Source organism: Apodemus sylvaticus, chromosome 12 (genome assembly GCF_947179515.1).
Source record: "Apodemus sylvaticus chromosome 12, mApoSyl1.1, whole genome shotgun sequence".
Taxonomy (NCBI): domain Eukaryota; kingdom Metazoa; phylum Chordata; class Mammalia; order Rodentia; family Muridae; genus Apodemus; species Apodemus sylvaticus.
The window spans coordinates 43,520,740-43,536,477 of record NC_067483.1 but is presented as its reverse complement, the minus strand read 5'-3'; positions in this window follow the sequence as shown (position 1 = coordinate 43,536,477).

The following is a 15,738-nucleotide window of genomic DNA, read 5'->3' as shown; positions in this document are numbered from 1 at the left end:
CTAAGAGAGGTGAAGATGACCCCAAAGACTGCAGACCCAGAGAAAATGCCAAGATACCAAGAAGGAAGTGGGGCAGGGCGGGCAGTCCACTTCCTCTACAGCCCTCTCTATGTTGCTCTGCTCTGTGCTGCTATCAGGAACCAGGATCAATTGTTCCTCCTTTTAAGAATTTTGTCAAGTATTTAGTCATCAAAAGAAAAAAAAAAAGACCCATAAACCATTTTTAAAGTCTTGCAAACTCCCTGGCCCATAATAAATATTCTGCTGACTCATTGATAAAAACCGTTATTTTTGCAGTTTAAGAAAATATGATCTCTTGTGCATCTTCTAGAACAAATATCTATGATCACGCATCTTCAGTCAAAGGTCAAAACAATTTCACCTAAAACTATCAGGCAAAGCATGTTTATTCTTCCCTCTCTTGCAAGTCCCACATATCAGGCACTCTGTAGTGTAGATAACATTCCGTGTGCGGCCCCGTGCCGATGCCACCTCCAGCCTGAGTCTATTTTTTAGAAAGCACAGGGAAGAGCGTACATTATCATCTCTTAGAGCAAATGGCACTCAGCTTGACCAAGTTTAATGTCCATATAAAAATCAGAAATGCTACAAATTGGGGCGTATAGAAGCATCTCTCGTCTCCCCTTCAGGCTTGGGCTGCCATCTGAGTCCTCCATCCCCACAGCCGAGCTCCATCTGACCACTTTCTATCTAGAAAGCTCATTCTCAGTGAAATACTTGAATCAGAACTAATTACAGCAGTAACTGAAATGGTCCCGGGGATGTGGGCACCGCACAACAAGGATACTTTTACCGGGTTACTTAGCCGTGCTGTGCCGGGGTCTGTTAATGCGCTCTGCTGGGCTCCGGTGCAGACATACTTCAGCAAATGTAACTCTGCAGTTAAAGTAATAGAGGGCCAAAGGAGCCTGGGGAAATAAAGAGTCAAATTCATCTCCTTGGAAATACGTTTGAAAAACAATCCACTAATGGGAGCACGGGGTTGAAGAGGTTTATTTCGGGGTGGATGGCAAAGCCCGGGTTTGCAGCCTGTCCTTACTTTTTGGCTTTCTGCAGCCTCCATCTTGCTTACTTCAGTGTTCAGAGAGAACCAGAAGCAGCTCAGAGCAAAATGGTGTGCTGCGGCTGTGGTGTTCCAGATCACCTGGTACACAGCACCGGACCAAGATGGAGGATAGGCGAGACCATGGTAAACACGGGGCCCTTGCTCTCCGAGGAGAAACTAAAATGGAAAAGAAAGAGAAGTCCAGTAAGGTATGGCCAAAACATAAAAGTTAACAGCCTCTAGCTAATTGCATTATAGGAGAAAATAGGGGACTGAGCCCACAGACAGTACAGGCAGTGTCTGAAGACAGGCATGTAGTGCAGGAGTCAACATCTTGGACCACAAGTCAGAATTTAATATATAATATAATATTTTTTTCTATTTAAGAACTATGTGACTTTCAACCCTTGAAACCAAAAAGTATCCACATACAAGGAGTATTCATATACATAAAAGCCAGGGGTTTACCTCAGTAGTGAAGCAACTGCCTGTAATACCCAGGGCATTGGATTCAGGCAGAGGGACATGAGGCGGCATGACAGACGCATCAGTGGGAATGACTACCTGAGATAAGACAGGTGGAGCTTCTCTCAGGAGGGTAAACATTCATTAAAATGCATATATCTTGCTGGGTATGGTGATACACGACCTTTAATGAGGAGACAGAGCTGAGGGATCTATATGAGTTCAAGGCCAGCCTGGTCTACATAGTGAGTTCCAGGCCAGCCAAGGCTATGTAGTCATACACACCTCCTCCTGCATCTCAAAAACAAATATACGACAACAAAAAGTGTCCGTGTCTTATTAGATTAGGAGACCCTAACAATCGTTAAAAACTTCTTAATTCTTTTAAGAGATACTTTTAGATACAATAAAGGCCTGGGTCAATGAATATTATCATTTATTCCCCCGAGCAGTGATAAAGTCATAGGAGATGAATAATTTTGCTATGTGCATAAAAAAAAAAAAAAAACAAAATCTGTTCTAGAATTGCTATATGTTCATAAAGCATTTAACATCCAGGTATCTCAGGAAGTGGACAATCGTAGCATTTAGGGGACCAGAGACTGCTCCACAGATGTAGATGGAGTCACTGTCTGTGTGTCTTATTCATGATCTACCATGTCCCCTGCACTTATGCAGAGAACTAAGAAGAATTTTCTCAAATTACAAATTTAAAAAGAATGCCAAATTTAGGATCTACCACTGAAAATAAATTTAGAAATTCAGTAGTTTGAAACCTGTCTTACCATCAGTTGCAGCTATGGAACTTTTCTGGGAGTGGGGGATAGATAGGACTAAAATTCCTGGGAAATTCAAATTTAAAGAAAAAAACTCAAGAAATTATGACAATCAGTTAGGGTTAGAAACCACCACTCTCATCTATCTACCCAGCATTATAGTAACCATATATCATGTATAAATTTCTACTTGGGACTAGAAAATTGGCTCAGCAGTTAGGAGCAATCACTGCCCTTGCAGAGGACCTGAGTTTAGTTCCCAGTAACCTCATGGCAGCTCACAGCCATAGGTACCAGGCAGGCAGGCAAAACACCCATACACATAACTCTAAAAATGTTCCTGCTGTGGACAGACAACATATACAGTCTCTTTTCCTTACAATTACACTTAAATTCTTGCTGGAGTTAAGTGTCTTAATTACTTCTTTATTGCCATGACGAAACACTGTATTTAAGGCAACTTAGAAAATGTTTTGTTGTTTTTTCTCTTTTTTTTAAAGATTTACTTATTTATTTTATGTATGTGAGTACATCGTTGCTGTCTTCAGACACATCAGAAGAGGGCGTCAGAACCCATTACAGAAGGTTGTGAGCCGCCATGTGGTTTCTGGGAATTGAACGCAGGACCTTGGGAAGAGCAGTTAGCGCTCTTAGCCGCTGAGCCATCTCTCCAGTCCCCTAGAAAATGTTTTATTTGGGGTTCGCAGTCCCAGAGGGTTAAGGTCCATGAACATCAAGGCTGCTGGGCAGCCAGGCAAGCAGGGGTCTGCTCAGGAGCAGTAGCTGAGAGCTTGCATTCTAATCCTCAAAACAGGAAGGTGCAAAAAAGAGAACACTGGGGATGGCTTTTAAAACCTCAAAGTTCGCGCTGATCTAGTCAGTTACTTTCTTTGTTAGGCAGGAGCCAGGAAACGGAAGGACACAGAACCCGCTAGTTCACTGTGTCCTCTCAAGCTACTTTGTATAAAGATGAAGACAAAGGTGGGAGGGGGTGTTATTGTCTCGCCCCCGGAAGCTGCTCTGCCTAAAATATCAGGCTGTTCTCTAAGCCCTGATTTCTCAGAAACTCAGAGTCACCACATAGCTTGATAAGAAGGAGCATAAAACAGGAGTGACTCCATTTTGGTTTTGAGTCTTGTCTTTCGGGGAACACTATAGAGCTCAGTCCAGAACAGTGGTCTGGGATTCGGCATGATAGCAAACACCTGCGTGGTTCTGCCATTTTTTTTTTTTTAATCTGAAACCCATGGTGGTGCAGGCCTACTATCCCAGCCTTTGGGAAACTGAAATCAAAGAAGTGTTACATGCTGAGACCATCTCAAAAATAAATCAGACAAATAAACAAATGTAGCTTCTAGTAATTTCATTGCTGCTGCTTACTTTCAGAATTCCTAGCAACAACCACTTGGATTTTAATCAAAATTCTTCACTTTCTAAATGATTGTTCCTCAGAGAAAATGTACCAATTGAACAGTCTTTCAAAGGATGAAGGGAAATAATCCAGCCTTTGACGCTATGCACAGTTCAGGAAACATTGGCAGCCTGAAGACATAGCTAATCCCCTTATAAATAGTTGTTCTTCTAAATTGCCAGAAAATTGAGAGGATTAAAACACAATAGAGCTATAAAAGTTAGTGCCTCCACAATAAATGTCAGCTACAGACCTCTCATGATTAACTTCCCCTCCCTTGTGTAAATCACACCAGATCTAAGGCCACAGATGACATGGGAAGGAGAGAAGAGTCATCACAAATCAAACACCACATGAACTTCACTTACAGAAACACAGATGATTAGGGGACTTCAAAATCGTTTGGTCATCTCTCAGCCTAGCCAACATCTTAGAAAGCTCTAGATCTCAACTGGCGAGTAGAGGAAGAAGCGGACGGAGACAGACAGGTAAAACAAAGTCAACTATTTGTGGCATGAGACTAAAGAGCAGAAAGAAGCAAAGACTCAGGTGGGGACTCAAGGATAGACACTGTGTGGGACAGGATGCCGCTGACTAGAATTTATCGTCCCATGGACCTGGAACCCCCATCTCCCATGGGATCATGGGGCCTACCTCTGAAGGCCGCACTCTGGACCCATGCTGCTCTCTGTTGAGGTTAACTATGGCTTGTGTACAATGATAAAATCACTGGGTCCTGCATATCTCATGTTGCCGATTTTTTTTTCCAGGCTGCTTTATGGATCCGCAGTATGGCCAGAGGAAGCAGCTGTCAGGACAGGTTAACGCTAAAGTAGAACATGGAGATTGAGGTGCTTGATGAAAAGATGTTTGCTGAACCTTCATTCCCAACTGGGACATATGGGCACGACAGCCCCTTCCATGTGCAGGAAGATTAAATGAAATGAGTACTTTGACGGATCCGCTCCCGGTCTGACTTTCACCTGAGTCCAGTGGATTCTTCAATCTGGACAAAATGTTAGTGCCAGCTTGCAACCCCACCAGCAGTGGAGGAGTGTTCCTCTTTCTCCACATCCTCACCAGCACCTGTTTTCTCCTGAGTTTTTGATCTTAGCCATTCTGACTGGTGTGAGGTAAAATATCAGAGTTGTTGTTTTGATTTGCATTTCCCTGATGACTAAGGATGTTGAACATTTCTTTAGGTGCTTCTCAGTCATTCGATATTCCTCAGGTGAAAATTCTTTGTTTAGCTCCGTGCCCCATTTTTTAAGGGAGATATTTGGCTCTCTGGAGTCTACCTTCTTGAGTTCTTTGTATATCTTGGATATAAGCCCTCTGTCAGATGTTGTGTTGGTAAAGATCTTTTCCTAATTTGTTGGTTGTTGTTTTGTCCTTTTGACAATGTCCTTTGCCTTACAGAAACTTTGTAGTTTTATGAGGTCCCATTTGTCAATTCTTGAACTTAGAGCATAAGCTATTGGTGTTGTTGAGGAAAATTTCCCCTGTGCCCATGTCCTCAAGGGTCTTCCCCAGTTTCTTTTCTATTAGTTTCAGTGTGTCTGGTTTTATGTGGAAGTTCTTGATCCACTTGGACTTGAGCTTAGTACAAGGAGATAAGAATGGATCAGTTTGCATTCTTTTGCATGCTGGATGAACCAGCACCATTTGTTGAAAAGGCTATCTCTTTTTTCCACTGGATGGTTGTAGCTGCTTTGTCAAAGATCAAGTGACCATAATTCTGTGGGTTCATTTCCGGGTGTTCAATTCTATTCCATTGATCTACTTGCCTGTCACTGTACCAATACCATGCAGTTTTTAACAATTGCTCTGTATTACTGCTTGAGGTTGGGGATACTGATTCCCCCAGAAGTTCTATTACTGTTGAGGATAGTTTTAGCTATCCTGGTTTTTTTGTTATTCCAGATGAATTTGAGAATTGCTCTAAGTCTATGAAGAATTGAGTTGGGATTTTGATGGGAATTGCATTGAATCTGTAGATTGCTTTTGGCAAGATGGCCATTTTTACCATATTAATCCTGCCAATCCAAGAGCATGGAAGATTTTTTTCCATCTTCTGAGGTCTTCTTCGATTTCCTTCTTCAAAGACTTGAAGTTTCTGTCATACAGATCTTTCACTTGTTTGGTTAGAGTCACACCAAGATACATTATATTGTTTGTGGCTATTGTGAAGGGTATCATTTCCCTAATTTCTTTCTCAGCCTGTTTATCCTTTGAGTATAGGAAGGCTTTGCTTGAGTTAATTTTATATCCAGCCACTTTGCTGAAGTTGTTTATCAGCTGTAGGAGTTCTCTGGTGGAATTTTTTGGGTCGCTTAAGTATACTATTATATCATCTGCAAACAGTGATAGTTTGACTTCTTCCTTTCCAATTTGTATCCCTTTGACCTCCTTTTGTTGTCTAATTGCTCTGGCTAGAACTGCAAGTACTATATTTAAAAAATATGGAGAGAGAGGACAGCCTTGTTTAGCCCCTGATTTTAGTAGGATTGCTTCCAGTTTCTCTCCATTTAGTTTGATGTTGGCTACTGGTTTGCTGTATGTTGCTTTTATTATGTTTAGGTATGGACCTTGAATTCCTGTTCTTTCTAAGACCTTCAACATGAAAGGATGCTGAATTTTATCAAATGCTTTTTCAGCATATAATGAAATGACTATGTGGTTTTTTTCTTTGAGTTAATCAGTCTGGCGGTTCCTCAGAAAACTGGAAATGATACTTCCAGAGGACCCGACTATACCACTCCGGGGCATATACCCAAATGATTCCCAGTATGTAATAAGGACACATGCTCTACTATGTTCATTGTAGCCCTATTTATAATAGCCAGAAGCTGGAAAGAACCCAGATGTCCCTCAACAGAGGAATGGATACAGAAAATGTGGTTTATATACACAATGGAGTACTATTCAGCCATTAGAAACCATGAATTCATGAAATTCTTAGACAAATGGATGGAACTTGAGAACATCATCGTAAGTAAGGTAACCCAGTTCTCAAAAGAACACTCATGGTATATGCACTCACTGATAAACGGATATTAGCCTAGAAGCTTGGAATACACAAGACACAACTCACATATCAAATGATGCCCAAGAAGAAGGAAGGAGTGGCCCCTGATCCTGGAAAGGCTCAGTGCAGCAGTGTAGGGGAATACCAGGACAGGGAAGTGGGAAAGGGTGGATTGGGGAACAGGGGGAGGGAAGAGGGCTTATGGGACTTTCAGGGATGGGGGATCCAGGAAAGCGAAAATCACTTGAAATGTGAATAAAGAATATATCGAATAAAAAAAGAAAAAAAAAAAAAGAACAGAAACATTTTCTATAAAAAAAAAATCTGGACAAAATGATTATAAAATAGATCCCTGGGTCTGGAGAGATGGCTCAGTGGTTAAGAGCACTGACTGCTCTTCCAGAGATCCTAAGTTCAATCCCCAGCAAGCACATGGTGGCTCACAACCATCTGTAATGGGATCCTCTGGTATGTCTGAAGACAGCTACAGTGAACCCATATACAGAAAATAAATAAATCTTAAAAAAAAAAAAAAAAAAAAAAAAAAAAAAAAAAAAAGATAGACGCTGATCACAAGAAGAGCCAGGGAATCATTTTTAATGACATCATGGTGGCCTGGTGGTGGTAGTGCACAGCTTTAATCCCAGAACTCGGGTGGCAGAGGCAGGCAGATCTGAGTTTGTGGCCAGCCTAATCTACACAGTAAGTTCTAGTACGGATGGGACAGGCTATATAGAGAAACCCTATTGCAAAAAACAAAACAAACAAACAAACAAAAAAACAAAAACAAACAAAGGAGAGCAGTAATGAACAACACAGTGTATGCAGGTCAGGCAATGGTGAATGTCCCTGTTCATGTCCATCTTCCCTCCCCACCCCGCCCCCCCAGAGAAAAAGTTCCACAAGCCTGCGAGTGTTCCTTCTCCCATCGTTCAGTAAACAATTGCCTTGGTCTGTGAGATATGCGCATTAGAAAGTGCTTGCCAGAATGCTCCTTCCTTGCCATTTACACACCGCACTCGCTGCAGTGGACTAGTCCACTGTAAGATAAAAGATGTTTGTGACAGGTGCAGGAATGGAGGGAATACTCCCAACAGCAACGCTTTGGAGCCCAAGGCTCCAATCCAGCCTGAGCTATTATAAAACAGGATCATCTCAACTGTGTGTGGAAAAGAATGCGGCAGGGTTGTAGAAAGTTTGGTCCAGGCAGGCATTGTCTAAGCTCATACCCACAAGGCCAACATGAGAATTAGCCCAACTAAAAACAGGAAACTGCCCAGTCTAAATCACAAATTCTAAAGATTCATGAGCAAAATAAATGTGTTATTATTAGAACGATTCTTTTATCAGTTTCCACGAGAGAGGTAAAGGCAGTTTAAACATTATTTGAACATTAAACAAATCTGAATGTGTAACAAAACTTTCCTATTTTGTTACATAAGTGACACAGGCTTGTCCTCAAGGGGCTTCAACTCCAGTGAAGGAGTGAAGATGTAACAAGTTCGCAGTTATGGGAGCGTTTCAGTGAGAGTGGTTTCACCTGCAAAAGCCCTGTGGCAGGAGGGAGTTTGATCGACCTGAAGAACTGAAGACCGAAGCTGCAAAGTAAAGAAGGCAGATGAGCCTGGGTCAGAATGAACCTGGAAATAAAGAAGCAGGAGGTCGCTGAGCCTTTAAGGCTTGGGGTGTTTGTCCTAAGAATAATGAAGTCTAGCGGGGCAGTGTTGGTGCACGCCTTTAATCCCAGCACTGGGAGGCAGAGGCAGGCAGATTTTGGAGTTCGCGGCCAGCCTGGTCTATAGTGTGAGTTCCAGGACAGCCAGGGCTACACAGAGAAACCCTGTCTTGAAAAACCAAAAAATAGAAAAGAAAAGAATAATGAAGTCTTTTTGTTGTTGTTGTTGTTGTTGTTGTTGTTATAATTAGCTGGGTAACCTGAAGGGTATTGCCTTTATAAAAAAAAAAGAGAGAGAGAGACTGTACGTTCAGTGGAACCATTAGGAGGCAAAGTGTTACTGGAAGAAGTGAATCACTGGATCCTAGCACTGAGATTTTAGCCCGAGCTGCTGGTTACTCTCTCTCTGTTCTTGCCGCCCTACGGACGGGATATAACAAGCCACCTCACCTTCCACATCATAGTGTACTGGACCCCTCAAATGCTGAGCCAGCCCAGATCCTCCCTTCCGGTTACTTGCTCACAGTAACCAACAAGGTAACAAGCACGGCTGCAATCTACACAGAAGTAAATCACAGAATGGAGATAGACCAGAGTATCTGCGATGGAGACTTGGGTCTCTGCAAATGCCAGGCAACTGATGCTGCTAGAGAGGGGGGGATGGGAAAGTGGGGGCCGAGACTCACAATACAGAAGAAGTTACTGAGCTCTAGGAACACCAAGGATTCATGGCCGCAGAGAAGTGTGGAGACTTGGAAAGACTAGGACAAGAGAAGAGCAAAGGGGAGGAGAGAACAAGCCATTGGACTAACAGCGACTAGCAAGAAGCAGCAGACCGCGAGTCCGATCCGTGTGGAATTCAAGGAAAATAAAACACTCAAGTCTGGGCATCCCATGCAAGCTATATCAAAGATGTCAGAGCCAGCCAGGCAGTGGAGCACGCCTTTAATCCCAGAACTTAGGAGGCAGAGGCTGGCGAATTTCTGAGTTCGAGGCCAGCCTGGTCTACAGAGTGAGTTCCAGGATAGCCAGGGCGACACAGAGAGAAACCCTGTCTCGAAAGAAAAAAAAAAAGATGTCAGAGTCAACGTTTCTCTGTATAGCCCTGGCTATCCTGGAACTGGTTCTGTGGACCAGGCTGGCCTCAAACTCAGAATGCTCTGATCAAAGGTGTGTGCCACCACCATCTGGTTGGCAATGATTTTTAAAATAGAGCTATGAAAAGACAAATTTTCAAGAGAGGTGGATGGCCCTTCAGTTCACCTACCACCTTCGGGCTGTTTGTTGAATATAGGGTCTCTAAAGCCCGGCTGATCTTAAACTCATTTGGTAGCACAAGATTGCCTCAAACTCTGAACAATCCTCCTGCCTCATCCTCTCAAGTGAGCTACCTCAGCCTGAAGTACCTCAGGACTCCCAGTGCTTTGTCAGGTGATACCTTGTGACACTGGCCCCTGCTTCCTACACTTGAAAACCTGTCTAACCTCACCTAAAATATTCTAAATAACAGATAAAATGGTTCCTCAGATAGCTGGGTGTGGTGATCACACCTTTAACCCCTGGTGCTTGAGAGGCAGAGACAGGCAGATTTCTAAGTTCCAGGCCAGCCTGGTCTATAGAGTTCCAGAACATCCAGGGCTACACATTGAAAACTTGTCTTCAAAATACAAACAACAACAAGAACAACAACAGACAGCTGCTCCTCACATAAAGTCATAGCTAAGACTGATGGCCAGAACAATGGACTCCTGCAAGTTGTCTTCTGACACACTGGTGTGTGCATGCATGCACACACACACACAACACATACACACACACACTTACAACACACATACACACACCAAATAAGAGTGATTTTTTTTATTACAATGAGTAGATTTAAAGTTGGAGCACATTCATTTTTTTAAAGGGGTATAGAGTATTAGGCCGTCTCTCTCAGTGCACCAGTAAGCAAGGAGCCAAGAGGTCAAAGCAATGAAGTCTTTGAGGTACGCAGCTTGGCGCTATTAAATCTCTTCTGAGAAACAGGGTGAGCCCACCAAGTTCGTTGGCTGGACAACTAAATCTATAAGCTAGGGAGGTGCGAATAAGCACTGGCCACAAGGCTGTTGTGGGTGAGAGAGAAAAAGTGTGTTTTATCTAAGCCCTCAACTCTACCGGGCCCAGAGGGTGACATAATGCGGGCCTCCTCCTATCAGCAAAATTTCCGGACAGAATCACAGTTCCATAACACCCGAAGCCTGCATGGACCAAGTTACTGTAATACAGAGGAACTCCTAAACTCCACGTTTTATTATCTAATGAATAATCACACTTGTCAGCACCATTTGAGGAGATGGAAGTCCTTTGAGGAGCCTTGGTGACCCAGAATCCCTGAAAGGCCTGGTCACACTGAGGTCAGCTCAAAATCCTTGCCATGTAAGAACTGGGAAAGAAACTGCTCATGGGTTTAGCGCCTGAAGTAGCAGCGAGAGGGTGTGGTTATGGGCGGGGCTGACGGAAATACTGCAGCCCAGAGACAAAGCCTGGAGGAGGAGAAAGACTGGCCAGAGCTGCAACTTTGGGAAGTTGGACCTGCCAGCCTGAGGCCACCCTGCCTGGGGATAAAGCCTCCACTCTCCAGCAGGTGCTGCCCACTGACCACACCCAACAAAACCCCAGGTGGTGGGTGGAGCAGGGTGGAGGAGTAGCAGGGGGACCTTCAGGGCAAACGGAAAGTATGCAACTGCAGAGGAAGTCAAAAGCCTTTTCACCTGTCCCTCCTTCCCTTGTCACTGAAGAGTGCTTCTGTGCTTCAGTTCCCCTCCGGCAGTTCTAATGTAAAAATGGGGAAGCACGTTAATGCCAACAGTGATTTCTGTATACTTAACCCGGAAGCATGATCTCTTAATCCCCCCTACACACAAACACCCCCTCCAAATTAATTTGTGCTTAAATTCTCAGGAGGTATTTATTTATTTTCATCCTACAAAGATTGACTCCTTGAGTCAGCAATGTTATTATTATTGTTGTTGTTGTTATTATTATTATTATTATGCTGTTTTTCCTCCTTACAAACTAGGTGAGCAATGCTCTAACTTTGAGAGATGATAGGGGTTCGGCTGCTTGTGAGCCCTGGAAATATTGATCAGTTTAAAATATTCGGACACTCGCATCTGCTGAAAGTGCTTACCGCAGCCCTCCTCAGCCCTCCTCCGTGCAGACCTGGAGCGCGCCCGGCATTTTTGTTATCATGATAAATTACCCTCCCTGGTAGGTCACTCTTTTTTATCCAAAGTCACAATTTGCTCCTTCGTTAGGTCACAACCTGATTTTTCAGGGTGACAGATTTATTGCTCGCTTTGTACTCCTAAAAAACAAATTGCCAACACCGCTCAAAAATCCAATCGTGCCACAGGATAGCCCTGGAATATCCCAGTGAGGAAGAGACCTCGGCTTCTGAGGGTCTTTCCCCACTGCCCTGGATCCAAGAAGGAAGGAGGGTGTGAATCACACTGCCAGAGCAAGCAATTGCTTGTTGGTAGAGTGTGGGGGAACCAAACAGCAGAGCATAGAACTCCTTTGAGTTCAACACACGTTCCTGGGTCATTAGAAAAGTGGGAGAGCCTCTTAAAGGTCCCTGAATCCTGAGAGGAGACGGGAGCTGAGACATTTCTGGGTGAGGAAGAGTCATGCCACAGAACTCTCACAGACAGACAAGGTAATAAGTGCATTTAAAAATTCAACACACAACAGCAGACTTCCTATAACAACCCGCCTTGCACTCCGACTCCAGCCCTGCCTCTAGGCCAGCCTTTCCCTTCAGAAAGGTTCCTCCCCGACAGACTCCTCAAGCCTCAAATGCTCACAGGGAAATTGAGATAGCACTGCACAGGGCTGTTCCTGGCATTGACAGGAAATTTTACGCGATCCTGTAAGGAGACAGGCCGGAAATGAGGGGCTCACACGCCCAGAACCAGCCGTCCTTCAAACTCCCACCTCTGCCTTGTCATCCCACTTGTGACCTTGTGAAAGTCATTAAATCACACTCAGACCCTGAGGCAGAAGGATAGCTGTAAGTTCAAAGTAAGCCTTATCCCTATTGTAAGTTACACACACACACACACACACACACACACACACACACACACAGGAAGTCTATGGAATGAGACCAAGAGTCCAAAAAAAAAAAGTAAAAATAAGAACAAATGTCTGTAGGATGATGAACAGTAGTGAGCTTTAATCCCAGCACTCAGAAGGCAGAGGCGGGCTGATCTTTGAGTTTGAGACCAGCCTGTAGAGTGAGTTTCAGAACTGCCAGGGCTACACAGAGAAACTCTATCTCAAACAAACAAACAAACAAAGACAAAAAAAAAAAAAAAAAAAAAAAAAGCCACAAGATGGCTCAGAGGTATTTGGCATCAAGGGGTAAAGGGAGAGAACTGACCCCATAACATATTTTCCCTGACCTCACACATACGCTGTGACACACGTGCACACATACGCATGCACAATAAATAAACAAATGAACGAATGTTTAAACAAAATAACATATATATATAAAATAAAATGAGGTAAGTATAAATAATTATGGACTATGCCTTTTGAGGTTTGAGGTTATATACTAGCTTATTTTAAATTTTTAATCTGGTGGTGGTAAGGAAGGTGCTTTCTCTTACCAATTTAAATTTACCTTTTCTAAAATTATGATTTCGTATCTCTTGATAGTTTCCACTCAGTTGTTGTTACTCCTCCCTACCCTACCCCTACTCCTACCCCTCCTAGCCTTATCCCCTACCCTGTTTTCATTGTGTTTGATTGTTGCTTGTCAAGCAGGATCTCACCAGCTAGCTCAGGCTAGCCTCAAACTTAGAATCTTCTAGTCTCAGGAGTGTGTCAACACTATTAGTGTTTTTGTCATTGATTTGTTGATGTAATCTATACACATAGACTAATCATGGGTCATTTATATGTTACAAGTGTGTTTTCCCAGGTTACCCCATCTTGTTCACTCACATTAAGATATAAACCTATAGTACAGGTTTTCCAAAGTAAATCGATGGGGTTGGAGAGATGGCTCAGGGTTAAGAGTCCCTTACCGTTCTTCCAGAGGGCCTGTGTTCAGTTCCCAGCAACCATGTTGGACAGCTCACAACTTCCTCTAAGTCCAAGAGATCTGATCCCGCTGCCAGCCACTGCAGGTACATGTGTACATGCCCACAGGTGAGCACACACACACACACACATAATTAAGAATAAAAACAAAATATTTTAAAAATAAATCCCTGCTGGACAGTAGTGACACATGCCTTTAATCCCAGAATTTGGGAGGAGAGGGAGGTGGATTTCTGAGTTTGAGGCCAGCCTGGTCTACAGAGTGAGTTTCAGGACAGCCAGGGTTAGACAGAGAAACCCCTTCTCCAAAGTCAAGTAAAAAATCAATAAATCCCTATATATTTGAAAACTGACAAAATAACTGAAATAATTTCTCTTTCTCATACACACATGCAGAAAATAACCAAACGCAACAAAACACCCACCCTACTGGTGGCTAGTCTTCCTAAGACAACTGCCTACTAGTTCTCTGGGCTTTTTATTGTTATTAAATCAAACTAAACCAAATATCAGTTTGTTAGCAAACCAGGTTTGTTAACTGATCATCCTCAACATTACCATCCTCAGAGATGTAGAGAACCCTGAGCCAGGACCCTGCCTTTATCAGCTGGGATGGTGGTGACAGATCAGAGATCTAAAACTATAAGGCAGTGCTGCGAAGAAGCTAATTGTATAGGCCACACTAACTGTGACAGCTTGTTGTTAGAAAGCTCATCTCCTACTGTGTTGATGGAGGTTCAGCAGAGGCAAAGCCCTCACCCACTCAGCTGGTTTAAAGCCCTGAGGTAGACCGACTAGGCCCCTCACTCCCGGCCCACACAGCACTCGGCACCAGTGTGGGTAAAACTTTCATAAGTCACTGGGCAGGTGTGTGCTGCTCCAACTGAGTCCAAAAAAATAAAACCGAAATAGGGAGTGTGGTGGAGCCTCAGGGGAACACGCCTGTTCTCCCCACCCCCACCCCCCTCACCACACAGACATTGAAGGTTTCACACATGAGCAGATTGGGCAACCTGGATCCCGTAAAAACCTCATTACCTCATTTCTCCAGGAAAACATGGTTTCTTCACAAGTCTCTTACGGTTCTCAAGGCTCTTTCTGTAAAAATCCCTGATGACCAACGCACGTTGGTTGTGACTGTTTTCATTCTTCGTTGTTTTATGAACCAAATACGGCCTCTGTGGATTCTAAATATTTAACTTTAAGGTTTTCTTTTCAATAAAGAAATCAAATCATCTTTGATCATCAGCTCAATCGCAACCATCGGAGAACAATAGATTTCATAAAACACAATTCAATCTGGACATTAAAAGAAAAATACTTTATTAACTGGGATTGGTGGCTCAGAGCTCTAATTCCCTGGACCCAGAAGAGCAAGGTAGAAGGATTGCTAAAAGGTGAGATTAACCTAGGATTCAAAGTGAGTTCCTGAGCTACACAGAAAAACCCTGCTGCAAATAAAAGCAAATACCAAACACCTGTAATGCAGCCATCTGAGAGGCTGAGGGGGAGGGTCACCTGAGGCTGGGAGTTTGTGACCAGTTTGGGTGACAGAGAAAGACTGTACCTTAAAGAAATAAGGGGAAGGGGAAAAGGGAAGGGGAAGGAGGGAGAAATGGAAAGAACTACCTTACTCACCCCCTTCACACTACACACTACACACACACACACACACACACACACACACACACACACACGGAGAGAGACACAGAGAGAGAAACAGTGCTTATCAAACTTTATTCTAAAATTATTTTTGTTTTGCTGTTGTTTTGTGTCTGTCTTGCGGGTTTTGCCTTTGTTTTTGTTTCATTTCAAGACAGAGTCTCATTGTTTACCTGGAGTAACTGGACTGGAGCTGGACTAGAGCTCACAATCCTGCCTCTGCTTCCCAAGTGCTTCAGTTGCAGGTAAGGGGCACCATGCCCAGCTCCAACTGAGTTAGCTGTCCCACCCTCTAGGGTAAGTATTAAACCAAAATCTTTAGACATTCTAGGCAAGTACTCTACCACTGAGCTATAAACCAGGCACCAAAGTTCTTGTTAGAAACTACAATACCGGGGGCTGGAGAGATGGCTCAACAGTTAGGAGCACTGACTGTTCTTCTGAAGGTCCTGAGTTCAAATCCCAGCAACCACATGGTGGCTCACATCTTAAAAATAAAGAAACTCCAATACAAATCATCAGGGAGAGAAAAATGAACTCTTATTTAGAGAGTGGGTCGGT